The sequence below is a fragment of the Miniopterus schreibersii genome (genome assembly GCF_964146895.1).
Source record: "Miniopterus schreibersii genome assembly, chromosome: 6".
In the NCBI taxonomy this organism is placed as follows: domain Eukaryota; kingdom Metazoa; phylum Chordata; class Mammalia; order Chiroptera; family Miniopteridae; genus Miniopterus; species Miniopterus schreibersii.
Genome location: NC_138107.1, coordinates 818,281 through 845,983, shown reverse-complemented (window position 1 = coordinate 845,983; position 27,703 = coordinate 818,281).

The window sequence follows — 27,703 nt, the reverse complement described above, 5'->3', positions numbered from 1 at the left end:
TCACTTCCTGGAATTTGGTTTCCTCTTCTTTGCTTGAAATGAGAAGCCTTCATTCAGCATGCTACGCACATCTTGTAGCAGTTTCAATTTTAAGCATGTTGGTGCTCTAAGAACGTTTTTTAACCTATGTAGAGTGTGTCACTCTCCAGCATTGAATACACAACTTAGAGCTCCTTTCGCCACAGACACGCAAACATCTTTTTGGGAAAGTCCTAATTGTGGTCACTTGGAAAAGTAAGGGTTTCATCGAGAACATGAAGACCATCATACTTTTACACCCTGCAACCGAAAGAAATGGCTTTTTGTACATGCCAGTCTGAATTTCACTACCAAATGCTCTTCCTGTCTGCTTTCTTGAATGTTCTCAACACATTAGGAGAAAGAGCATGTTTGGGCAAGAGCGATGCAGTGTGTGTTTTTCCGGATTGCAAGTGATTTGGGAAACATACTCCTTGTTCTTCCACATCGTCTAAGAAAGAACATGAGGCTTGCAAGAGACTGAAACAATGCATCCCATAACGTATTCCAGCAGTGAAAACACACGTTTCTACAAAGACTTTGAAGGAGCAAGCAAAAGCCTAGTGGTTGAGTGTTCTTTCAGAGAGAAACACACGCATTTCTTCCTTCTGGAGTGAGTTTCCAGCCTGGAATTCATATGCATTTTGTACTGTGCAGAATGTAGCTACCTGCTCGGGTGTTGTGTCATAGAAGCCCCTTTCTTGCAGGAGCTTATTGCAACATTCATTGCTTGGCTAAGTCCTTTAGGGTTGCTTTTGGAAGGTCTTTCAACTTTGGCCAAATCCCGCTTCCTACGAAATTTTTTCGCAGCGCTGCTTCCAAGTGTCCACAAAGAGCTGCTCCTAGAAACTGTCCACATGCACATCTCCCATACTGGCATGCTCGTTTCACTACCTGGAATTTGGTTTCCTCTTCTTTCTTTGAAATGACAAGCCTTCATTCAGCATGCTACACACATCTTGTAGCAGTTTCTATTTTAAGCATGTTGGTGCTCTAAGGACGCTGTCTAACCTGTGTAGAGTGTGTCACTCTCCAGCACTGAATACACAACTTAGAGCTCCTTTCGCCACAGACACGCAAACACATGTTTTTGTGAAAGTCCTACTTCAGGTCACTTGGAAATGTAAGGGTTTCATAGAGAACATGAAATCAATCATGCTTTTGCACTCTGCAAGAGAAATAAATGGCTTTTCTACAAACCAGTCTGAAATTCACTGCAAAACGCCCTTCTCTTCTGCTTTCTTGAATGTTCTCAACGCATTAGGTGAAAGAGCGTGTTTGAGCAAGAGTGATGCAGGTTGCGATTTCCTGGATTTCAAGTGATTTGGGAAACATAATCCGCGTTTTTCCACATTGTGTAAGAAAGAACATGAGGCCTGCAAGAGATTAAAACAATCCATCCCACAACGCATTCCAGCAGTGAAAACACACGTTTCTACAAAGACCTTGAAGGAGCAAGCAAAAGAGTAGTGGCTGAGTGTTCTTTCAGAGAGAAACACACGCATTTCTTCCTTCTGGAGTGAGTTTCCAGCCAGGAATTCATATGTATTTTGTACTGTGCATAATGTAGCTACCTGCTCGGGAGTTGTGTCATTGAAGCACCTTTCCTACAGGAGCTTATTGCAACATTCATTGTTTGGCTAAGTCCTTTAGGTTTGGTTTTGGAAAGTCTTTCAACTTTGGACAAATCCCGCTTCGTACGAAATATTTTCAGAGTGCTGTTTCCAAGTGTCCACAAAGAGCTGCTGCTTGAAACTGTCCACATGCACATCTCCCATACTGGTGGGCTCGTTTCACTTCCTGGAATTTGGTTTCCTCTTCTTTGCTTGAAATGAGAAGCCTTCATTCAGCATGCTACGCACATCTTGTAGCAGTTTCAATTTTAAGCATGTTGGTGCTCTAAGAACGTTTTTTAACCTATGTAGAGTGTGTCACTCTCCAGCATTGAATACACAACTTAGAGCTCCTTTCGCCACAGACACGCAAACATCTTTTTGGGAAAGTCCTAATTGTGGTCACTTGGAAAAGTAAGGGTTTCATCGAGAACATGAAGACCATCATACTTTTACACCCTGCAACCGAAAGAAATGGCTTTTTGTACATGCCAGTCTGAATTTCACTACCAAATGCTCTTCCTGTCTGCTTTCTTGAATGTTCTCAACACATTAGGAGAAAGAGCATGTTTGGGCAAGAGCGATGCAGTGTGTGTTTTTCTGGATTGCAAGTGATTTGGGAAACATACTCCTTGTTTTTCCACATCGTCTAAGAAAGAACATGAGGCTTGCAAGAGACTGAAACAATGCATCCCATAACGTATTCCAGCAGTGAAAACACACGTTTCTACAAAGACTTTGAAGGAGCAAGCAAAAGCCTAGTGGTTGAGTGTTCTTTCAGAGAGAAACACACGCATTTCTTCCTTCTGGAGTGAGTTTCCAGCCTGGAATTCATATGCATTTTGTACTGTGCAGAATGTAGCTACCTGCTCGGGTGTTGTGTCATAGAAGCCCCTTTCTTGCAGGAGCTTATTGCAACATTCATTGCTTGGCTAAGTCCTTTAGGGTTGCTTTTGGAAGGTCTTTCAACTTTGGCCAAATCCCGCTTCCTACGAAATTTTTTCGCAGCGCTGCTTCCAAGTGTCCACAAAGAGCTGCTCCTAGAAACTGTCCACATGCACATCTCCCATACTGGCATGCTCGTTTCACTACCTGGAATTTGGTTTCCTCTTCTTTCTTTGAAATGACAAGCCTTCATTCAGCATGCTACACACATCTTGTAGCAGTTTCTATTTTAAGCATGTTGGTGCTCTAAGGACGCTGTCTAACCTGTGTAGAGTGTGTCACTCTCCAGCACTGAATACACAACTTAGAGCTCCTTTCGCCACAGACACGCAAACACATGTTTTTGTGAAAGTCCTACTTCAGGACACTTGGAAATGTAAGGGTTTCATAGAGAACATGAAATCAATCATGCTTTTGCACTCTGCAAGAGAAATAAATGGCTTTTCTACAAACCAGTCTGAAATTCACTGCAAAAGGCCCTTCTCTTCTGCTTTCTTGAATGTTCTCAACGCATTAGGTGAAAGAGCGTGTTTGAGCAAGAGTGATGCAGGTTGCGATTTCCTGGATTTCAAGTGATTTGGGAAACATAATCCGCGTTTTTCCACATTGTGTAAGAAAGAACATGAGGCCTGCAAGAGATTAAAACAATCCATCCCACAACGCATTCCAGCAGTGAAAACACACGTTTCTACAAAGACCTTGAAGGAGCAAGCAAAAGAGTAGTGGCTGAGTGTTCTTTCAGAGAGAAACACACGCATTTCTTCCTTCTGGAGTGAGTTTCCAGCCAGGAATTCATATGTATTTTGTACTGTGCATAATGTAGCTACCTGCTCGGGAGTTGTGTCATTGAAGCACCTTTCCTACAGGAGCTTATTGCAACATTCATTGTTTGGCTAAGTCCTTTAGGTTTGGTTTTGGAAAGTCTTTCAACTTTGGACAAATCCCGCTTCGTACGAAATATTTTCAGAGTGCTGTTTCCAAGTGTCCACAAAGAGCTGCTGCTTGAAACTGTCCACATGCACATCTCCCATACTGGTGGGCTCGTTTCACTTCCTGGAATTTGGTTTCCTCTTCTTTGCTTGAAATGAGAAGCCTTCATTCAGCATGCTACGCACATCTTGTAGCAGTTTCAATTTTAAGCATGTTGGTGCTCTAAGAACGTTTTTTAACCTATGTAGAGTGTGTCACTCTCCAGCATTGAATACACAACTTAGAGCTCCTTTCGCCACAGACACGCAAACATCTTTTTGGGAAAGTCCTAATTGTGGTCACTTGGAAAAGTAAGGGTTTCATCGAGAACATGAAGACCATCATACTTTTACACCCTGCAACCGAAAGAAATGGCTTTTTGTACATGCCAGTCTCAATTTCACTACCAAATGCTCTTCCTGTCTGCTTTCTTGAATGTTCTCAACACATTAGGAGAAAGAGCATGTTTGGGCAAGAGCGATGCAGTGTGTGTTTTTCCGGATTGCAAGTGATTTGGGAAACATACTCCTTGTTTTTCCACATCGTCTAAGAAAGAACATGAGGCTTGCAAGAGACTGAAACAATGCATCCCATAACGTATTCCAGCAGTGAAAACACACGTTTCTACAAAGACTTTGAAGGAGCAAGCAAAAGCCTAGTGGTTGAGTGTTCTTTCAGAGAGAAACACACGCATTTCTTCCTTCTGGAGTGAGTTTCCAGCCTGGAATTCATATGCATTTTGTACTGTGCAGAATGTAGCTACCTGCTCGGGTGTTGTGTCATAGAAGCCCCTTTCTTGCAGGAGCTTATTGCAACATTCATTGCTTGGCTAAGTCCTTTAGGGTTGCTTTTGGAAGGTCTTTCAACTTTGGCCAAATCCCGCTTCCTACGAAATTTTTTCGCAGCGCTGCTTCCAAGTGTCCACAAAGAGCTGCTCCTAGAAACTGTCCACATGCACATCTCCCATACTGGCATGCTCGTTTCACTACCTGGAATTTGGTTTCCTCTTCTTTCTTTGAAATGACAAGCCTTCATTCAGCATGCTACACACATCTTGTAGCAGTTTCTATTTTAAGCATGTTGGTGCTCTAAGGACGCTGTCTAACCTGTGTAGAGTGTGTCACTCTCCAGCACTGAATACACAACTTAGAGCTCCTTTCGCCACAGACACGCAAACACATGTTTTTGTGAAAGTCCTACTTCAGGTCACTTGGAAATGTAAGGGTTTCATAGAGAACATGAAATCAATCATGCTTTTGCACTCTGCAAGAGAAATAAATGGCTTTTCTACAAACCAGTCTGAAATTCACTGCAAAACTCCCTTCTCTTCTGCTTTCTTGAATGTTCTCAACGCATTAGGTGAAAGAGCGTGTTTGAGCAAGAGTGATGCAGGTTGCGATTTCCTGGATTTCAAGTGATTTGGGAAACATAATCCGCGTTTTTCCACATTGTGTAAGAAAGAACATGAGGCCTGCAAGAGATTAAAACAATCCATCCCACAACGCATTCCAGCAGTGAAAACACACGTTTCTACAAAGACCTTGAAGGAGCAAGCAAAAGAGTAGTGGCTGAGTGTTCTTTCAGAGAGAAACACACGCATTTCTTCCTTCTGGAGTGAGTTTCCAGCCAGGAATTCATATGTATTTTGTACTGTGCATAATGTAGCTACCTGCTCGGGAGTTGTGTCATTGAAGCACCTTTCCTACAGGAGCTTATTGCAACATTCATTGTTTGGCTAAGTCCTTTAGGTTTGGTTTTGGAAAGTCTTTCAACTTTGGACAAATCCCGCTTCGTACGAAATATTTTCAGAGTGCTGTTTCCAAGTGTCCACAAAGAGCTGCTGCTTGAAACTGTCCACATGCACATCTCCCATACTGGTGGGCTCGTTTCACTTCCTGGAATTTGGTTTCCTCTTCTTTGCTTGAAATGAGAAGCCTTCATTCAGCATGCTACGCACATCTTGTAGCAGTTTCAATTTTAAGCATGTTGGTGCTCTAAGAACGTTTTTTAACCTATGTAGAGTGTGTCACTCTCCAGCATTGAATACACAACTTAGAGCTCCTTTCGCCACAGACACGCAAACATCTTTTTGGGAAAGTCCTAATTGTGGTCACTTGGAAAAGTAAGGGTTTCATCGAGAACATGAAGACCATCATACTTTTACACCCTGCAACCGAAAGAAATGGCTTTTTGTACATGCCAGTCTGAATTTCACTACCAAATGCTCTTCCTGTCTGCTTTCTTGAATGTTCTCAACACATTAGGAGAAAGAGCATGTTTGGGCAAGAGCGATGCAGTGTGTGTTTTTCCGGATTGCAAGTGATTTGGGAAACATACTCCTTGTTTTTCCACATCGTCTAAGAAAGAACATGAGGCTTGCAAGAGACTGAAACAATGCATCCCATAACGTATTCCAGCAGTGAAAACACACGTTTCTACAAAGACTTTGAAGGAGCAAGCAAAAGCCTAGTGGTTGAGTGTTCTTTCAGAGAGAAACACACGCATTTCTTCCTTCTGGAGTGAGTTTCCAGCCTGGAATTCATATGCATTTTGTACTGTGCAGAATGTAGCTACCTGCTCGGGTGTTGTGTCATAGAAGCCCCTTTCTTGCAGGAGCTTATTGCAACATTCATTGCTTGGCTAAGTCCTTTAGGGTTGCTTTTGGAAGGTCTTTCAACTTTGGCCAAATCCCGCTTCCTACGAAATTTTTTCGCAGCGCTGCTTCCAAGTGTCCACAAAGAGCTGCTCCTAGAAACTGTCCACATGCACATCTCCCATACTGGCATGCTCGTTTCACTACCTGGAATTTGGTTTCCTCTTCTTTCTTTGAAATGACAAGCCTTCATTCAGCATGCTACACACATCTTGTAGCAGTTTCTATTTTAAGCATGTTGGTGCTCTAAGGACGCTGTCTAACCTGTGTAGAGTGTGTCACTCTCCAGCACTGAATACACAACTTAGAGCTCCTTTCGCCACAGACACGCAAACACATGTTTTTGTGAAAGTCCTACTTCAGGTCACTTGGAAATGTAAGGGTTTCATAGAGAACATGAAATCAATCATGCTTTTGCACTCTGCAAGAGAAATAAATGGCTTTTCTACAAACCAGTCTGAAATTCACTGCAAAACTCCCTTCTCTTCTGCTTTCTTGAATGTTCTCAACGCATTAGGTGAAAGAGCGTGTTTGAGCAAGAGTGATGCAGGTTGCGATTTCCTGGATTTCAAGTGATTTGGGAAACATAATCCGCGTTTTTCCACATTGTGTAAGAAAGAACATGAGGCCTGCAAGAGATTAAAACAATCCATCCCACAACGCATTCCAGCAGTGAAAACACACGTTTCTACAAAGACCTTGAAGGAGCAAGCAAAAGAGTAGTGGCTGAGTGTTCTTTCAGAGAGAAACACACGCATTTCTTCCTTCTGGAGTGAGTTTCCAGCCAGGAATTCATATGTATTTTGTACTGTGCATAATGTAGCTACCTGCTCGGGAGTTGTGTCATTGAAGCACCTTTCCTACAGGAGCTTATTGCAACATTCATTGTTTGGCTAAGTCCTTTAGGTTTGGTTTTGGAAAGTCTTTCAACTTTGGACAAATCCCGCTTCGTACGAAATATTTTCAGAGTGCTGTTTCCAAGTGTCCACAAAGAGCTGCTGCTTGAAACTGTCCACATGCACATCTCCCATACTGGTGGGCTCGTTTCACTTCCTGGAATTTGGTTTCCTCTTCTTTGCTTGAAATGAGAAGCCTTCATTCAGCATGCTACGCACATCTTGTAGCAGTTTCAATTTTAAGCATGTTGGTGCTCTAAGAACGTTTTTTAACCTATGTAGAGTGTGTCACTCTCCAGCATTGAATACACAACTTAGAGCTCCTTTCGCCACAGACACGCAAACATCTTTTTGGGAAAGTCCTAATTGTGGTCACTTGGAAAAGTAAGGGTTTCATCGAGAACATGAAGACCATCATACTTTTACACCCTGCAACCGAAAGAAATGGCTTTTTGTACATGCCAGTCTGAATTTCACTACCAAATGCTCTTCCTGTCTGCTTTCTTGAATGTTCTCAACACATTAGGAGAAAGAGCATGTTTGGGCAAGAGCGATGCAGTGTGTGTTTTTCCGGATTGCAAGTGATTTGGGAAACATACTCCTTGTTCTTCCACATCGTCTAAGAAAGAACATGAGGCTTGCAAGAGACTGAAACAATGCATCCCATAACGTATTCCAGCAGTGAAAACACACGTTTCTACAAAGACTTTGAAGGAGCAAGCAAAAGCCTAGTGGTTGAGTGTTCTTTCAGAGAGAAACACACGCATTTCTTCCTTCTGGAGTGAGTTTCCAGCCTGGAATTCATATGCATTTTGTACTGTGCAGAATGTAGCTACCTGCTCGGGTGTTGTGTCATAGAAGCCCCTTTCTTGCAGGAGCTTATTGCAACATTCATTGCTTGGCTAAGTCCTTTAGGGTTGCTTTTGGAAGGTCTTTCAACTTTGGCCAAATCCCGCTTCCTACGAAATTTTTTCGCAGCGCTGCTTCCAAGTGTCCACAAAGAGCTGCTCCTAGAAACTGTCCACATGCACATCTCCCATACTGGCATGCTCGTTTCACTACCTGGAATTTGGTTTCCTCTTCTTTCTTTGAAATGACAAGCCTTCATTCAGCATGCTACACACATCTTGTAGCAGTTTCTATTTTAAGCATGTTGGTGCTCTAAGGACGCTGTCTAACCTGTGTAGAGTGTGTCACTCTCCAGCACTGAATACACAACTTAGAGCTCCTTTCGCCACAGACACGCAAACACATGTTTTTGTGAAAGTCCTACTTCAGGTCACTTGGAAATGTAAGGGTTTCATAGAGAACATGAAATCAATCATGCTTTTGCACTCTGCAAGAGAAATAAATGGCTTTTCTACAAACCAGTCTGAAATTCACTGCAAAACTCCCTTCTCTTCTGCTTTCTTGAATGTTCTCAACGCATTAGGTGAAAGAGCGTGTTTGAGCAAGAGTGATGCAGGTTGCGATTTCCTGGATTTCAAGTGATTTGGGAAACATAATCCGCGTTTTTCCACATTGTGTAAGAAAGAACATGAGGCCTGCAAGAGATTAAAACAATCCATCCCACAACGCATTCCAGCAGTGAAAACACACGTTTCTACAAAGACCTTGAAGGAGCAAGCAAAAGAGTAGTGGCTGAGTGTTCTTTCAGAGAGAAACACACGCATTTCTTCCTTCTGGAGTGAGTTTCCAGCCAGGAATTCATATGTATTTTGTACTGTGCATAATGTAGCTACCTGCTCGGGAGTTGTGTCATTGAAGCACCTTTCCTACAGGAGCTTATTGCAACATTCATTGTTTGGCTAAGTCCTTTAGGTTTGGTTTTGGAAAGTCTTTCAACTTTGGACAAATCCCGCTTCGTACGAAATATTTTCAGAGTGCTGTTTCCAAGTGTCCACAAAGAGCTGCTGCTTGAAACTGTCCACATGCACATCTCCCATACTGGTGGGCTCGTTTCACTTCCTGGAATTTGGTTTCCTCTTCTTTGCTTGAAATGAGAAGCCTTCATTCAGCATGCTACGCACATCTTGTAGCAGTTTCAATTTTAAGCATGTTGGTGCTCTAAGAACGTTTTTTAACCTATGTAGAGTGTGTCACTCTCCAGCATTGAATACACAACTTAGAGCTCCTTTCGCCACAGACACGCAAACATCTTTTTGGGAAAGTCCTAATTGTGGTCACTTGGAAAAGTAAGGGTTTCATCGAGAACATGAAGACCATCATACTTTTACACCCTGCAACCGAAAGAAATGGCTTTTTGTACATGCCAGTCTGAATTTCACTACCAAATGCTCTTCCTGTCTGCTTTCTTGAATGTTCTCAACACATTAGGAGAAAGAGCATGTTTGGGCAAGAGCGATGCAGTGTGTGTTTTTCCGGATTGCAAGTGATTTGGGAAACATACTCCTTGTTCTTCCACATCGTCTAAGAAAGAACATGAGGCTTGCAAGAGACTGAAACAATGCATCCCATAACGTATTCCAGCAGTGAAAACACACGTTTCTACAAAGACTTTGAAGGAGCAAGCAAAAGCCTAGTGGTTGAGTGTTCTTTCAGAGAGAAACACACGCATTTCTTCCTTCTGGAGTGAGTTTCCAGCCTGGAATTCATATGCATTTTGTACTGTGCAGAATGTAGCTACCTGCTCGGGTGTTGTGTCATAGAAGCCCCTTTCTTGCAGGAGCTTATTGCAACATTCATTGCTTGGCTAAGTCCTTTAGGGTTGCTTTTGGAAGGTCTTTCAACTTTGGCCAAATCCCGCTTCCTACGAAATTTTTTCGCAGCGCTGCTTCCAAGTGTCCACAAAGAGCTGCTCCTAGAAACTGTCCACATGCACATCTCCCATACTGGCATGCTCGTTTCACTACCTGGAATTTGGTTTCCTCTTCTTTCTTTGAAATGACAAGCCTTCATTCAGCATGCTACACACATCTTGTAGCAGTTTCTATTTTAAGCATGTTGGTGCTCTAAGGACGCTGTCTAACCTGTGTAGAGTGTGTCACTCTCCAGCACTGAATACACAACTTAGAGCTCCTTTCGCCACAGACACGCAAACACATGTTTTTGTGAAAGTCCTACTTCAGGTCACTTGGAAATGTAAGGGTTTCATAGAGAACATGAAATCAATCATGCTTTTGCACTCTGCAAGAGAAATAAATGGCTTTTCTACAAACCAGTCTGAAATTCACTGCAAAACTCCCTTCTCTTCTGCTTTCTTGAATGTTCTCAACGCATTAGGTGAAAGAGCGTGTTTGAGCAAGAGTGATGCAGGTTGCGATTTCCTGGATTTCAAGTGATTTGGGAAACATAATCCGCGTTTTTCCACATTGTGTAAGAAAGAACATGAGGCCTGCAAGAGATTAAAACAATCCATCCCACAACGCATTCCAGCAGTGAAAACACACGTTTCTACAAAGACCTTGAAGGAGCAAGCAAAAGAGTAGTGGCTGAGTGTTCTTTCAGAGAGAAACACACGCATTTCTTCCTTCTGGAGTGAGTTTCCAGCCAGGAATTCATATGTATTTTGTACTGTGCATAATGTAGCTACCTGCTCGGGAGTTGTGTCATTGAAGCACCTTTCCTACAGGAGCTTATTGCAACATTCATTGTTTGGCTAAGTCCTTTAGGTTTGGTTTTGGAAAGTCTTTCAACTTTGGACAAATCCCGCTTCGTACGAAATATTTTCAGAGTGCTGTTTCCAAGTGTCCACAAAGAGCTGCTGCTTGAAACTGTCCACATGCACATCTCCCATACTGGTGGGCTCGTTTCACTTCCTGGAATTTGGTTTCCTCTTCTTTGCTTGAAATGAGAAGCCTTCATTCAGCATGCTACGCACATCTTGTAGCAGTTTCAATTTTAAGCATGTTGGTGCTCTAAGAACGTTTTTTAACCTATGTAGAGTGTGTCACTCTCCAGCATTGAATACACAACTTAGAGCTCCTTTCGCCACAGACACGCAAACATCTTTTTGGGAAAGTCCTAATTGTGGTCACTTGGAAAAGTAAGGGTTTCATCGAGAACATGAAGACCATCATACTTTTACACCCTGCAACCGAAAGAAATGGCTTTTTGTACATGCCAGTCTGAATTTCACTACCAAATGCTCTTCCTGTCTGCTTTCTTGAATGTTCTCAACACATTAGGAGAAAGAGCATGTTTGGGCAAGAGCGATGCAGTGTGTGTTTTTCCGGATTGCAAGTGATTTGGGAAACATACTCCTTGTTCTTCCACATCGTCTAAGAAAGAACATGAGGCTTGCAAGAGACTGAAACAATGCATCCCATAACGTATTCCAGCAGTGAAAACACACGTTTCTACAAAGACTTTGAAGGAGCAAGCAAAAGCCTAGTGGTTGAGTGTTCTTTCAGAGAGAAACACACGCATTTCTTCCTTCTGGAGTGAGTTTCCAGCCTGGAATTCATATGCATTTTGTACTGTGCAGAATGTAGCTACCTGCTCGGGTGTTGTGTCATAGAAGCCCCTTTCTTGCAGGAGCTTATTGCAACATTCATTGCTTGGCTAAGTCCTTTAGGGTTGCTTTTGGAAGGTCTTTCAACTTTGGCCAAATCCCGCTTCCTACGAAATTTTTTCGCAGCGCTGCTTCCAAGTGTCCACAAAGAGCTGCTCCTAGAAACTGTCCACATGCACATCTCCCATACTGGCATGCTCGTTTCACTACCTGGAATTTGGTTTCCTCTTCTTTCTTTGAAATGACAAGCCTTCATTCAGCATGCTACACACATCTTGTAGCAGTTTCTATTTTAAGCATGTTGGTGCTCTAAGGACGCTGTCTAACCTGTGTAGAGTGTGTCACTCTCCAGCACTGAATACACAACTTAGAGCTCCTTTCGCCACAGACACGCAAACACATGTTTTTGTGAAAGTCCTACTTCAGGTCACTTGGAAATGTAAGGGTTTCATAGAGAACATGAAATCAATCATGCTTTTGCACTCTGCAAGAGAAATAAATGGCTTTTCTACAAACCAGTCTGAAATTCACTGCAAAACTCCCTTCTCTTCTGCTTTCTTGAATGTTCTCAACGCATTAGGTGAAAGAGCGTGTTTGAGCAAGAGTGATGCAGGTTGCGATTTCCTGGATTTCAAGTGATTTGGGAAACATAATCCGCGTTTTTCCACATTGTGTAAGAAAGAACATGAGGCCTGCAAGAGATTAAAACAATCCATCCCACAACGCATTCCAGCAGTGAAAACACACGTTTCTACAAAGACCTTGAAGGAGCAAGCAAAAGAGTAGTGGCTGAGTGTTCTTTCAGAGAGAAACACACGCATTTCTTCCTTCTGGAGTGAGTTTCCAGCCAGGAATTCATATGTATTTTGTACTGTGCATAATGTAGCTACCTGCTCGGGAGTTGTGTCATTGAAGCACCTTTCCTACAGGAGCTTATTGCAACATTCATTGTTTGGCTAAGTCCTTTAGGTTTGGTTTTGGAAAGTCTTTCAACTTTGGACAAATCCCGCTTCGTACGAAATATTTTCAGAGTGCTGTTTCCAAGTGTCCACAAAGAGCTGCTGCTTGAAACTGTCCACATGCACATCTCCCATACTGGTGGGCTCGTTTCACTTCCTGGAATTTGGTTTCCTCTTCTTTGCTTGAAATGAGAAGCCTTCATTCAGCATGCTACGCACATCTTGTAGCAGTTTCAATTTTAAGCATGTTGGTGCTCTAAGAACGTTTTTTAACCTATGTAGAGTGTGTCACTCTCCAGCATTGAATACACAACTTAGAGCTCCTTTCGCCACAGACACGCAAACATCTTTTTGGGAAAGTCCTAATTGTGGTCACTTGGAAAAGTAAGGGTTTCATCGAGAACATGAAGACCATCATACTTTTACACCCTGCAACCGAAAGAAATGGCTTTTTGTACATGCCAGTCTGAATTTCACTACCAAATGCTCTTCCTGTCTGCTTTCTTGAATGTTCTCAACACATTAGGAGAAAGAGCATGTTTGGGCAAGAGCGATGCAGTGTGTGTTTTTCCGGATTGCAAGTGATTTGGGAAACATACTCCTTGTTCTTCCACATCGTCTAAGAAAGAACATGAGGCTTGCAAGAGACTGAAACAATGCATCCCATAACGTATTCCAGCAGTGAAAACACACGTTTCTACAAAGACTTTGAAGGAGCAAGCAAAAGCCTAGTGGTTGAGTGTTCTTTCAGAGAGAAACACACGCATTTCTTCCTTCTGGAGTGAGTTTCCAGCCTGGAATTCATATGCATTTTGTACTGTGCAGAATGTAGCTACCTGCTCGGGTGTTGTGTCATAGAAGCCCCTTTCTTGCAGGAGCTTATTGCAACATTCATTGCTTGGCTAAGTCCTTTAGGGTTGCTTTTGGAAGGTCTTTCAACTTTGGCCAAATCCCGCTTCCTACGAAATTTTTTCGCAGCGCTGCTTCCAAGTGTCCACAAAGAGCTGCTCCTAGAAACTGTCCACATGCACATCTCCCATACTGGCATGCTCGTTTCACTACCTGGAATTTGGTTTCCTCTTCTTTCTTTGAAATGACAAGCCTTCATTCAGCATGCTACACACATCTTGTAGCAGTTTCTATTTTAAGCATGTTGGTGCTCTAAGGACGCTGTCTAACCTGTGTAGAGTGTGTCACTCTCCAGCACTGAATACACAACTTAGAGCTCCTTTCGCCACAGACACGCAAACACATGTTTTTGTGAAAGTCCTACTTCAGGTCACTTGGAAATGTAAGGGTTTCATAGAGAACATGAAATCAATCATGCTTTTGCACTCTGCAAGAGAAATAAATGGCTTTTCTACAAACCAGTCTGAAATTCACTGCAAAAGGCCCTTCTCTTCTGCTTTCTTGAATGTTCTCAACGCATTAGGTGAAAGAGCGTGTTTGAGCAAGAGTGATGCAGGTTGCGATTTCCTGGATTTCAAGTGATTTGGGAAACATAATCCGCGTTTTTCCACATTGTGTAAGAAAGAACATGAGGCCTGCAAGAGATTAAAACAATCCATCCCACAACGCATTCCAGCAGTGAAAACACACGTTTCTACAAAGACCTTGAAGGAGCAAGCAAAAGAGTAGTGGCTGAGTGTTCTTTCAGAGAGAAACACACGCATTTCTTCCTTCTGGAGTGAGTTTCCAGCCAGGAATTCATATGTATTTTGTACTGTGCATAATGTAGCTACCTGCTCGGGAGTTGTGTCATTGAAGCACCTTTCCTACAGGAGCTTATTGCAACATTCATTGTTTGGCTAAGTCCTTTAGGTTTGGTTTTGGAAAGTCTTTCAACTTTGGACAAATCCCGCTTCGTACGAAATATTTTCAGAGTGCTGTTTCCAAGTGTCCACAAAGAGCTGCTGCTTGAAACTGTCCACATGCACATCTCCCATACTGGTGGGCTCGTTTCACTTCCTGGAATTTGGTTTCCTCTTCTTTGCTTGAAATGAGAAGCCTTCATTCAGCATGCTACGCACATCTTGTAGCAGTTTCAATTTTAAGCATGTTGGTGCTCTAAGAACGTTTTTTAACCTATGTAGAGTGTGTCACTCTCCAGCATTGAATACACAACTTAGAGCTCCTTTCGCCACAGACACGCAAACATCTTTTTGGGAAAGTCCTAATTGTGGTCACTTGGAAAAGTAAGGGTTTCATCGAGAACATGAAGACCATCATACTTTTACACCCTGCAACCGAAAGAAATGGCTTTTTGTACATGCCAGTCTGAATTTCACTACCAAATGCTCTTCCTGTCTGCTTTCTTGAATGTTCTCAACACATTAGGAGAAAGAGCATGTTTGGGCAAGAGCGATGCAGTGTGTGTTTTTCCGGATTGCAAGTGATTTGGGAAACATACTCCTTGTTCTTCCACATCGTCTAAGAAAGAACATGAGGCTTGCAAGAGACTGAAACAATGCATCCCATAACGTATTCCAGCAGTGAAAACACACGTTTCTACAAAGACTTTGAAGGAGCAAGCAAAAGCCTAGTGGTTGAGTGTTCTTTCAGAGAGAAACACACGCATTTCTTCCTTCTGGAGTGAGTTTCCAGCCTGGAATTCATATGCATTTTGTACTGTGCAGAATGTAGCTACCTGCTCGGGTGTTGTGTCATAGAAGCCCCTTTCTTGCAGGAGCTTATTGCAACATTCATTGCTTGGCTAAGTCCTTTAGGGTTGCTTTTGGAAGGTCTTTCAACTTTGGCCAAATCCCGCTTCCTACGAAATTTTTTCGCAGCGCTGCTTCCAAGTGTCCACAAAGAGCTGCTCCTAGAAACTGTCCACATGCACATCTCCCATACTGGCATGCTCGTTTCACTACCTGGAATTTGGTTTCCTCTTCTTTCTTTGAAATGACAAGCCTTCATTCAGCATGCTACACACATCTTGTAGCAGTTTCTATTTTAAGCATGTTGGTGCTCTAAGGACGCTGTCTAACCTGTGTAGAGTGTGTCACTCTCCAGCACTGAATACACAACTTAGAGCTCCTTTCGCCACAGACACGCAAACACATGTTTTTGTGAAAGTCCTACTTCAGGTCACTTGGAAATGTAAGGGTTTCATAGAGAACATGAAATCAATCATGCTTTTGCACTCTGCAAGAGAAATAAATGGCTTTTCTACAAACCAGTCTGAAATTCACTGCAAAAGGCCCTTCTCTTCTGCTTTCTTGAATGTTCTCAACGCATTAGGTGAAAGAGCGTGTTTGAGCAAGAGTGATGCAGGTTGCGATTTCCTGGATTTCAAGTGATTTGGGAAACATAATCCGCGTTTTTCCACATTGTGTAAGAAAGAACATGAGGCCTGCAAGAGATTAAAACAATCCATCCCACAACGCATTCCAGCAGTGAAAACACACGTTTCTACAAAGACCTTGAAGGAGCAAGCAAAAGAGTAGTGGCTGAGTGTTCTTTCAGAGAGAAACACACGCATTTCTTCCTTCTGGAGTGAGTTTCCAGCCAGGAATTCATATGTATTTTGTACTGTGCATAATGTAGCTACCTGCTCGGGAGTTGTGTCATTGAAGCACCTTTCCTACAGGAGCTTATTGCAACATTCATTGTTTGGCTAAGTCCTTTAGGTTTGGTTTTGGAAAGTCTTTCAACTTTGGACAAATCCCGCTTCGTACGAAATATTTTCAGAGTGCTGTTTCCAAGTGTCCACAAAGAGCTGCTGCTTGAAACTGTCCACATGCACATCTCCCATACTGGTGGGCTCGTTTCACTTCCTGGAATTTGGTTTCCTCTTCTTTGCTTGAAATGAGAAGCCTTCATTCAGCATGCTACGCACATCTTGTAGCAGTTTCAATTTTAAGCATGTTGGTGCTCTAAGAACGTTTTTTAACCTATGTAGAGTGTGTCACTCTCCAGCATTGAATACACAACTTAGAGCTCCTTTCGCCACAGACACGCAAACATCTTTTTGGGAAAGTCCTAATTGTGGTCACTTGGAAAAGTAAGGGTTTCATCGAGAACATGAAGACCATCATACTTTTACACCCTGCAACCGAAAGAAATGGCTTTTTGTACATGCCAGTCTGAATTTCACTACCAAATGCTCTTCCTGTCTGCTTTCTTGAATGTTCTCAACACATTAGGAGAAAGAGCATGTTTGGGCAAGAGCGATGCAGTGTGTGTTTTTCCGGATTGCAAGTGATTTGGGAAACATACTCCTTGTTCTTCCACATCGTCTAAGAAAGAACATGAGGCTTGCAAGAGACTGAAACAATGCATCCCATAACGTATTCCAGCAGTGAAAACACACGTTTCTACAAAGACTTTGAAGGAGCAAGCAAAAGCCTAGTGGTTGAGTGTTCTTTCAGAGAGAAACACACGCATTTCTTCCTTCTGGAGTGAGTTTCCAGCCTGGAATTCATATGCATTTTGTACTGTGCAGAATGTAGCTACCTGCTCGGGTGTTGTGTCATAGAAGCCCCTTTCTTGCAGGAGCTTATTGCAACATTCATTGCTTGGCTAAGTCCTTTAGGGTTGCTTTTGGAAGGTCTTTCAACTTTGGCCAAATCCCGCTTCCTACGAAATTTTTTCGCAGCGCTGCTTCCAAGTGTCCACAAAGAGCTGCTCCTAGAAACTGTCCACATGCACATCTCCCATACTGGCATGCTCGTTTCACTACCTGGAATTTGGTTTCCTCTTCTTTCTTTGAAATGACAAGCCTTCATTCAGCATGCTACACACATCTTGTAGCAGTTTCTATTTTAAGCATGTTGGTGCTCTAAGGACGCTGTCTAACCTGTGTAGAGTGTGTCACTCTCCAGCACTGAATACACAACTTAGAGCTCCTTTCGCCACAGACACGCAAACACATGTTTTTGTGAAAGTCCTACTTCAGGTCACTTGGAAATGTAAGGGTTTCATAGAGAACATGAAATCAATCATGCTTTTGCACTCTGCAAGAGAAATAAATGGCTTTTCTACAAACCAGTCTGAAATTCACTGCAAAACGCCCTTCTCTTCTGCTTTCTTGAATGTTCTCAACGCATTAGGTGAAAGAGCGTGTTTGAGCAAGAGTGATGCAGGTTGCGATTTCCTGGATTTCAAGTGATTTGGGAAACATAATCCGCGTTTTTCCACATTGTGTAAGAAAGAACATGAGGCCTGCAAGAGATTAAAACAATCCATCCCACAACGCATTCCAGCAGTGAAAACACACGTTTCTACAAAGACCTTGAAGGAGCAAGCAAAAGAGTAGTGGCTGAGTGTTCTTTCAGAGAGAAACACACGCATTTCTTCCTTCTGGAGTGAGTTTCCAGCCAGGAATTCATATGTATTTTGTACTGTGCATAATGTAGCTACCTGCTCGGGAGTTGTGTCATTGAAGCACCTTTCCTACAGGAGCTTATTGCAACATTCATTGTTTGGCTAAGTCCTTTAGGTTTGGTTTTGGAAAGTCTTTCAACTTTGGACAAATCCCGCTTCGTACGAAATATTTTCAGAGTGCTGTTTCCAAGTGTCCACAAAGAGCTGCTGCTTGAAACTGTCCACATGCACATCTCCCATACTGGTGGGCTCGTTTCACTTCCTGGAATTTGGTTTCCTCTTCTTTGCTTGAAATGAGAAGCCTTCATTCAGCATGCTACGCACATCTTGTAGCAGTTTCAATTTTAAGCATGTTGGTGCTCTAAGAACGTTTTTTAACCTATGTAGAGTGTGTCACTCTCCAGCATTGAATACACAACTTAGAGCTCCTTTCGCCACAGACACGCAAACATCTTTTTGGGAAAGTCCTAATTGTGGTCACTTGGAAAAGTAAGGGTTTCATCGAGAACATGAAGACCATCATACTTTTACACCCTGCAACCGAAAGAAATGGCTTTTTGTACATGCCAGTCTGAATTTCACTACCAAATGCTCTTCCTGTCTGCTTTCTTGAATGTTCTCAACACATTAGGAGAAAGAGCATGTTTGGGCAAGAGCGATGCAGTGTGTGTTTTTCCGGATTGCAAGTGATTTGGGAAACATACTCCTTGTTCTTCCACATCGTCTAAGAAAGAACATGAGGCTTGCAAGAGACTGAAACAATGCATCCCATAACGTATTCCAGCAGTGAAAACACACGTTTCTACAAAGACTTTGAAGGAGCAAGCAAAAGCCTAGTGGTTGAGTGTTCTTTCAGAGAGAAACACACGCATTTCTTCCTTCTGGAGTGAGTTTCCAGCCTGGAATTCATATGCATTTTGTACTGTGCAGAATGTAGCTACCTGCTCGGGTGTTGTGTCATAGAAGCCCCTTTCTTGCAGGAGCTTATTGCAACATTCATTGCTTGGCTAAGTCCTTTAGGGTTGCTTTTGGAAGGTCTTTCAACTTTGGCCAAATTCCGCTTCCTACGAAATTTTTTCGCAGCGCTGCTTCCAAGTGTCCACAAAGAGCTGCTCCTAGAAACTGTCCACATGCACATCTCCCATACTGGCATGCTCGTTTCACTACCTGGAATTTGGTTTCCTCTTCTTTCTTTGAAATGACAAGCCTTCATTCAGCATGCTACACACATCTTGTAGCAGTTTCTATTTTAAGCATGTTGGTGCTCTAAGGACGCTGTCTAACCTGTGTAGAGTGTGTCACTCTCCAGCACTGAATACACAACTTAGAGCTCCTTTCGCCACAGACACGCAAACACATGTTTTTGTGAAAGTCCTACTTCAGGTCACTTGGAAATGTAAGGGTTTCATAGAGAACATGAAATCAATCATGCTTTTGCACTCTGCAAGAGAAATAAATGGCTTTTCTACAAACCAGTCTGAAATTCACTGCAAAACTCCCTTCTCTTCTGCTTTCTTGAATGTTCTCAACGCATTAGGTGAAAGAGCGTGTTTGAGCAAGAGTGATGCAGGTTGCGATTTCCTGGATTTCAAGTGATTTGGGAAACATAATCCGCGTTTTTCCACATTGTGTAAGAAAGAACATGAGGCCTGCAAGAGATTAAAACAATCCATCCCACAACGCATTCCAGCAGTGAAAACACACGTTTCTACAAAGACCTTGAAGGAGCAAGCAAAAGAGTAGTGGCTGAGTGTTCTTTCAGAGAGAAACACACGCATTTCTTCCTTCTGGAGTGAGTTTCCAGCCAGGAATTCATATGTATTTTGTACTGTGCATAATGTAGCTACCTGCTCGGGAGTTGTGTCATTGAAGCACCTTTCCTACAGGAGCTTATTGCAACATTCATTGTTTGGCTAAGTCCTTTAGGTTTGGTTTTGGAAAGTCTTTCAACTTTGGACAAATCCCGCTTCGTACGAAATATTTTCAGAGTGCTGTTTCCAAGTGTCCACAAAGAGCTGCTGCTTGAAACTGTCCACATGCACATCTCCCATACTGGTGGGCTCGTTTCACTTCCTGGAATTTGGTTTCCTCTTCTTTGCTTGAAATGAGAAGCCTTCATTCAGCATGCTACGCACATCTTGTAGCAGTTTCAATTTTAAGCATGTTGGTGCTCTAAGAACGTTTTTTAACCTATGTAGAGTGTGTCACTCTCCAGCATTGAATACACAACTTAGAGCTCCTTTCGCCACAGACACGCAAACATCTTTTTGGGAAAGTCCTAATTGTGGTCACTTGGAAAAGTAAGGGTTTCATCGAGAACATGAAGACCATCATACTTTTACACCCTGCAACCGAAAGAAATGGCTTTTTGTACATGCCAGTCTCAATTTCACTACCAAATGCTCTTCCTGTCTGCTTTCTTGAATGTTCTCAACACATTAGGAGAAAGAGCATGTTTGGGCAAGAGCGATGCAGTGTGTGTTTTTCCGGATTGCAAGTGATTTGGGAAACATACTCCTTGTTCTTCCACATCGTCTAAGAAAGAACATGAGGCTTGCAAGAGACTGAAACAATGCATCCCATAACGTATTCCAGCAGTGAAAACACACGTTTCTACAAAGACTTTGAAGGAGCAAGCAAAAGCCTAGTGGTTGAGTGTTCTTTCAGAGAGAAACACACGCATTTCTTCCTTCTGGAGTGAGTTTCCAGCCTGGAATTCATATGCATTTTGTACTGTGCAGAATGTAGCTACCTGCTCGGGTGTTGTGTCATAGAAGCCCCTTTCTTGCAGGAGCTTATTGCAACATTCATTGCTTGGCTAAGTCCTTTAGGGTTGCTTTTGGAAGGTCTTTCAACTTTGGCCAAATCCCGCTTCCTACGAAATTTTTTCGCAGCGCTGCTTCCAAGTGTCCACAAAGAGCTGCTCCTAGAAACTGTCCACATGCACATCTCCCATACTGGCATGCTCGTTTCACTACCTGGAATTTGGTTTCCTCTTCTTTCTTTGAAATGACAAGCCTTCATTCAGCATGCTACACACATCTTGTAGCAGTTTCTATTTTAAGCATGTTGGTGCTCTAAGGACGCTGTCTAACCTGTGTAGAGTGTGTCACTCTCCAGCACTGAATACACAACTTAGAGCTCCTTTCGCCACAGACACGCAAACACATGTTTTTGTGAAAGTCCTACTTCAGGTCACTTGGAAATGTAAGGGTTTCATAGAGAACATGAAATCAATCATGCTTTTGCACTCTGCAAGAGAAATAAATGGCTTTTCTACAAACCAGTCTGAAATTCACTGCAAAACTCCCTTCTCTTCTGCTTTCTTGAATGTTCTCAACGCATTAGGTGAAAGAGCGTGTTTGAGCAAGAGTGATGCAGGTTGCGATTTCCTGGATTTCAAGTGATTTGGGAAACATAATCCGCGTTTTTCCACATTGTGTAAGAAAGAACATGAGGCCTGCAAGAGATTAAAACAATCCATCCCACAACGCATTCCAGCAGTGAAAACACACGTTTCTACAAAGACCTTGAAGGAGCAAGCAAAAGAGTAGTGGCTGAGTGTTCTTTCAGAGAGAAACACACGCATTTCTTCCTTCTGGAGTGAGTTTCCAGCCAGGAATTCATATGTATTTTGTACTGTGCATAATGTAGCTACCTGCTCGGGAGTTGTGTCATTGAAGCACCTTTCCTACAGGAGCTTATTGCAACATTCATTGTTTGGCTAAGTCCTTTAGGTTTGGTTTTGGAAAGTCTTTCAACTTTGGACAAATCCCGCTTCGTACGAAATATTTTCAGAGTGCTGTTTCCAAGTGTCCACAAAGAGCTGCTGCTTGAAACTGTCCACATGCACATCTCCCATACTGGTGGGCTCGTTTCACTTCCTGGAATTTGGTTTCCTCTTCTTTGCTTGAAATGAGAAGCCTTCATTCAGCATGCTACGCACATCTTGTAGCAGTTTCAATTTTAAGCATGTTGGTGCTCTAAGAACGTTTTTTAACCTATGTAGAGTGTGTCACTCTCCAGCATTGAATACACAACTTAGAGCTCCTTTCGCCACAGACACGCAAACATCTTTTTGGGAAAGTCCTAATTGTGGTCACTTGGAAAAGTAAGGGTTTCATCGAGAACATGAAGACCATCATACTTTTACACCCTGCAACCGAAAGAAATGGCTTTTTGTACATGCCAGTCTGAATTTCACTACCAAATGCTCTTCCTGTCTGCTTTCTTGAATGTTCTCAACACATTAGGAGAAAGAGCATGTTTGGGCAAGAGCGATGCAGTGTGTGTTTTTCCGGATTGCAAGTGATTTGGGAAACATACTCCTTGTTCTTCCACATCGTCTAAGAAAGAACATGAGGCTTGCAAGAGACTGAAACAATGCATCCCATAACGTATTCCAGCAGTGAAAACACACGTTTCTACAAAGACTTTGAAGGAGCAAGCAAAAGCCTAGTGGTTGAGTGTTCTTTCAGAGAGAAACACACGCATTTCTTCCTTCTGGAGTGAGTTTCCAGCCTGGAATTCATATGCATTTTGTACTGTGCAGAATGTAGCTACCTGCTCGGGTGTTGTGTCATAGAAGCCCCTTTCTTGCAGGAGCTTATTGCAACATTCATTGCTTGGCTAAGTCCTTTAGGGTTGCTTTTGGAAGGTCTTTCAACTTTGGCCAAATCCCGCTTCCTACGAAATTTTTTCGCAGCGCTGCTTCCAAGTGTCCACAAAGAGCTGCTCCTAGAAACTGTCCACACGCACATCTCCCATACTGGCATGCTCGTTTCACTACCTGGAATTTGGTTTCCTCTTCTTTCTTTGAAATGACAAGCCTTCATTCAGCATGCTACACACATCTTGTAGCAGTTTCTATTTTAAGCATGTTGGTGCTCTAAGGACGCTGTCTAACCTGTGTAGAGTGTGTCACTCTCCAGCACTGAATACACAACTTAGAGCTCCTTTCGCCACAGACACGCAAACACATGTTTTTGTGAAAGTCCTACTTCAGGTCACTTGGAAATGTAAGGGTTTCATAGAGAACATGAAATCAATCATGCTTTTGCACTCTGCAAGAGAAATAAATGGCTTTTCTACAAACCAGTCTGAAATTCACTGCAAAACTCCCTTCTCTTCTGCTTTCTTGAATGTTCTCAACGCATTAGGTGAAAGAGCGTGTTTGAGCAAGAGTGATGCAGGTTGCTATTTCCTGGATTTCAAGTGATTTGGGAAACATAATCCGCGTTTTTCCACATTGTGTAAGAAAGAACATGAGGCCTGCAAGAGATTAAAACAATCCATCCCACAACGCATTCCAGCAGTGAAAACACACGTTTCTACAAAGACCTTGAAGGAGCAAGCAAAAGAGTAGTGGCTGAGTGTTCTTTCAGAGAGAAACACACGCATTTCTTCCTTCTGGAGTGAGTTTCCAGCCAGGAATTCATATGTATTTTGTACTGTGCATAATGTAGCTACCTGCTCGGGAGTTGTGTCATTGAAGCACCTTTCCTACAGGAGCTTATTGCAACATTCATTGTTTGGCTAAGTCCTTTAGGTTTGGTTTTGGAAAGTCTTTCAACTTTGGACAAATCCCGCTTCGTACGAAATATTTTCAGAGTGCTGTTTCCAAGTGTCCACAAAGAGCTGCTGCTTGAAACTGTCCACATGCACATCTCCCATACTGGTGGGCTCGTTTCACTTCCTGGAATTTGGTTTCCTCTTCTTTGCTTGAAATGAGAAGCCTTCATTCAGCATGCTACGCACATCTTGTAGCAGTTTCAATTTTAAGCATGTTGGTGCTCTAAGAACGTTTTTTAACCTATGTAGAGTGTGTCACTCTCCAGCATTGAATACACAACTTAGAGCTCCTTTCGCCACAGACACGCAAACATCTTTTTGGGAAAGTCCTAATTGTGGTCACTTGGAAAAGTAAGGGTTTCATCGAGAACATGAAGACCATCATACTTTTACACCCTGCAACCGAAAGAAATGGCTTTTTGTACATGCCAGTCTGAATTTCACTACCAAATGCTCTTCCTGTCTGCTTTCTTGAATGTTCTCAACACATTAGGAGAAAGAGCATGTTTGGGCAAGAGCGATGCAGTGTGTGTTTTTCCGGATTGCAAGTGATTTGGGAAACATACTCCTTGTTTTTCCACATCGTCTAAGAAAGAACATGAGGCTTGCAAGAGACTGAAACAATGCATCCCATAACGTATTCCAGCAGTGAAAACACACGTTTCTACAAAGACTTTGAAGGAGCAAGCAAAAGCCTAGTGGTTGAGTGTTCTTTCAGAGAGAAACACACGCATTTCTTCCTTCTGGAGTGAGTTTCCAGCCTGGAATTCATATGCATTTTGTACTGTGCAGAATGTAGCTACCTGCTCGGGTGTTGTGTCATAGAAGCCCCTTTCTTGCAGGAGCTTATTGCAACATTCATTGCTTGGCTAAGTCCTTTAGGGTTGCTTTTGGAAGGTCTTTCAACTTTGGCCAAATCCCGCTTCCTACGAAATTTTTTCGCAGCGCTGCTTCCAAGTGTCCACAAAGAGCTGCTCCTAGAAACTGTCCACATGCACATCTCCCATACTGGCATGCTCGTTTCACTACCTGGAATTTGGTTTCCTCTTCTTTCTTTGAAATGACAAGCCTTCATTCAGCATGCTACACACATCTTGTAGCAGTTTCTATTTTAAGCATGTTGGTGCTCTAAGGACGCTGTCTAACCTGTGTAGAGTGTGTCACTCTCCAGCACTGAATACACAACTTAGAGCTCCTTTCGCCACAGACACGCAAACACATGTTTTTGTGAAAGTCCTACTTCAGGTCACTTGGAAATGTAAGGGTTTCATAGAGAACATGAAATCAATCATGCTTTTGCACTCTGCAAGAGAAATAAATGGCTTTTCTACAAACCAGTCTGAAATTCACTGCAAAACTCCCTTCTCTTCTGCTTTCTTGAATGTTCTCAACGCATTAGGTGAAAGAGCGTGTTTGAGCAAGAGTGATGCAGGTTGCGATTTCCTGGATTTCAAGTGATTTGGGAAACATAATCCGCGTTTTTCCACATTGTGTAAGAAAGAACATGAGGCCTGCAAGAGATTAAAACAATCCATCCCACAACGCATTCCAGCAGTGAAAACACACGTTTCTACAAAGACCTTGAAGGAGCAAGCAAAAGAGTAGTGGCTGAGTGTTCTTTCAGAGAGAAACACACGCATTTCTTCCTTCTGGAGTGAGTTTCCAGCCAGGAATTCATATGTATTTTGTACTGTGCATAATGTAGCTACCTGCTCGGGAGTTGTGTCATTGAAGCACCTTTCCTACAGGAGCTTATTGCAACATTCATTGTTTGGCTAAGTCCTTTAGGTTTGGTTTTGGAAAGTCTTTCAACTTTGGACAAATCCCGCTTCGTACGAAATATTTTCAGAGTGCTGTTTCCAAGTGTCCACAAAGAGCTGCTGCTTGAAACTGTCCACATGCACATCTCCCATACTGGTGGGCTCGTTTCACTTCCTGGAATTTGGTTTCCTCTTCTTTGCTTGAAATGAGAAGCCTTCATTCAGCATGCTACGCACATCTTGTAGCAGTTTCAATTTTAAGCATGTTGGTGCTCTAAGAACGTTTTTTAACCTATGTAGAGTGTGTCACTCTCCAGCATTGAATACACAACTTAGAGCTCCTTTCGCCACAGACACGCAAACATCTTTTTGGGAAAGTCCTAATTGTGGTCACTTGGAAAAGTAAGGGTTTCATCGAGAACATGAAGACCATCATACTTTTACAACCTGCAACCGAAAGAAATGGCTTTTTGTACATGCCAGTCTCAATTTCACTACCAAATGCTCTTCCTGTCTGCTTTCTTGAATGTTCTCAACACATTAGGAGAAAGAGCATGTTTGGGCAAGAGCGATGCAGTGTGTGTTTTTCCGGATTGCAAGTGATTTGGGAAACATACTCCTTGTTCTTCCACATCGTCTAAGAAAGAACATGAGGCTTGCAAGAGACTGAAACAATGCATCCCATAACGTATTCCAGCAGTGAAAACACACGTTTCTACAAAGACTTTGAAGGAGCAAGCAAAAGCCTAGTGGTTGAGTGTTCTTTCAGAGAGAAACACACGCATTTCTTCCTTCTGGAGTGAGTTTCCAGCCTGGAATTCATATGCATTTTGTACTGTGCAGAATGTAGCTACCTGCTCGGGTGTTGTGTCATAGAAGCCCCTTTCTTGCAGGAGCTTATTGCAACATTCATTGCTTGGCTAAGTCCTTTAGGGTTGCTTTTGGAAGGTCTTTCAACTTTGGCCAAATCCCGCTTCCTACGAAATTTTTTCGCAGCGCTGCTTCCAAGTGTCCACAAAGAGCTGCTCCTAGAAACTGTCCACACGCACATCTCCCATACTGGCATGCTCGTTTCACTACCTGGAATTTGGTTTCCTCTTCTTTCTTTGAAATGACAAGCCTTCATTCAGCATGCTACACACATCTTGTAGCAGTTTCTATTTTAAGCATGTTGGTGCTCTAAGGACGCTGTCTAACCTGTGTAGAGTGTGTCACTCTCCAGCACTGAATACACAACTTAGAGCTCCTTTCGCCACAGACACGCAAACACATGTTTTTGTGAAAGTCCTACTTCAGGTCACTTGGAAATGTAAGGGTTTCATAGAGAACATGAAATCAATCATGCTTTTGCACTCTGCAAGAGAAATAAATGGCTTTTCTACCAACCAGTCTGAAATTCACTGCAAAAGGCCCTTCTCTTCTGCTTTCTTGAATGTTCTCAACGCATTAGGTGAAAGAGCGTGTTTGAGCAAGAGTGATGCAGGTTGCTATTTCCTGGATTTCAAGTGATTTGGGAAACATAATCCGCGTTTTTCCACATTGTGTAAGAAAGAACATGAGGCCTGCAAGAGATTAAAACAATCCATCCCACAACGCATTCCAGCAGTGAAAACACACGTTTCTACAAAGACCTTGAAGGAGCAAGCAAAAGAGTAGTGGCTGAGTGTTCTTTCAGAGAGAAACACACGCATTTCTTCCTTCTGGAGTGAGTTTCCAGCCAGGAATTCATATGTATTTTGTACTGTGCATAATGTAGCTACCTGCTCGGGAGTTGTGTCATTGAAGCACCTTTCCTACAGGAGCTTATTGCAACATTCATTGTTTGGCTAAGTCCTTTAGGTTTGGTTTTGGAAAGTCTTTCAACTTTGGACAAATCCCGCTTCGTACGAAATATTTTCAGAGTGCTGTTTCCAAGTGTCCACAAAGAGCTGCTGCTTGAAACTGTCCACATGCACATCTCCCATACTGGTGGGCTCGTTTCACTTCCTGGAATTTGGTTTCCTCTTCTTTGCTTGAAATGAGAAGCCTTCATTCAGCATGCTACGCACATCTTGTAGCAGTTTCAATTTTAAGCATGTTGGTGCTCTAAGAACGTTTTTTAACCTATGTAGAGTGTGTCACTCTCCAGCATTGAATACACAACTTAGAGCTCCTTTCGCCACAGACACGCAAACATCTTTTTGGGAAAGTCCTAATTGTGGTCACTTGGAAAAGTAAGGGTTTCATCGAGAACATGAAGACCATCATACTTTTACACCCTGCAACCGAAAGAAATGGCTTTTTGTACATGCCAGTCTCAATTTCACTACCAAATGCTCTTCCTGTCTGCTTTCTTGAATGTTCTCAACACATTAGGAGAAAGAGCATGTTTGGGCAAGAGCGATGCAGTGTGTGTTTTTCCGGATTGCAAGTGATTTGGGAAACATACTCCTTGTTCTTCCACATCGTCTAAGAAAGAACATGAGGCTTGCAAGAGACTGAAACAATGCATCCCATAACGTATTCCAGCAGTGAAAA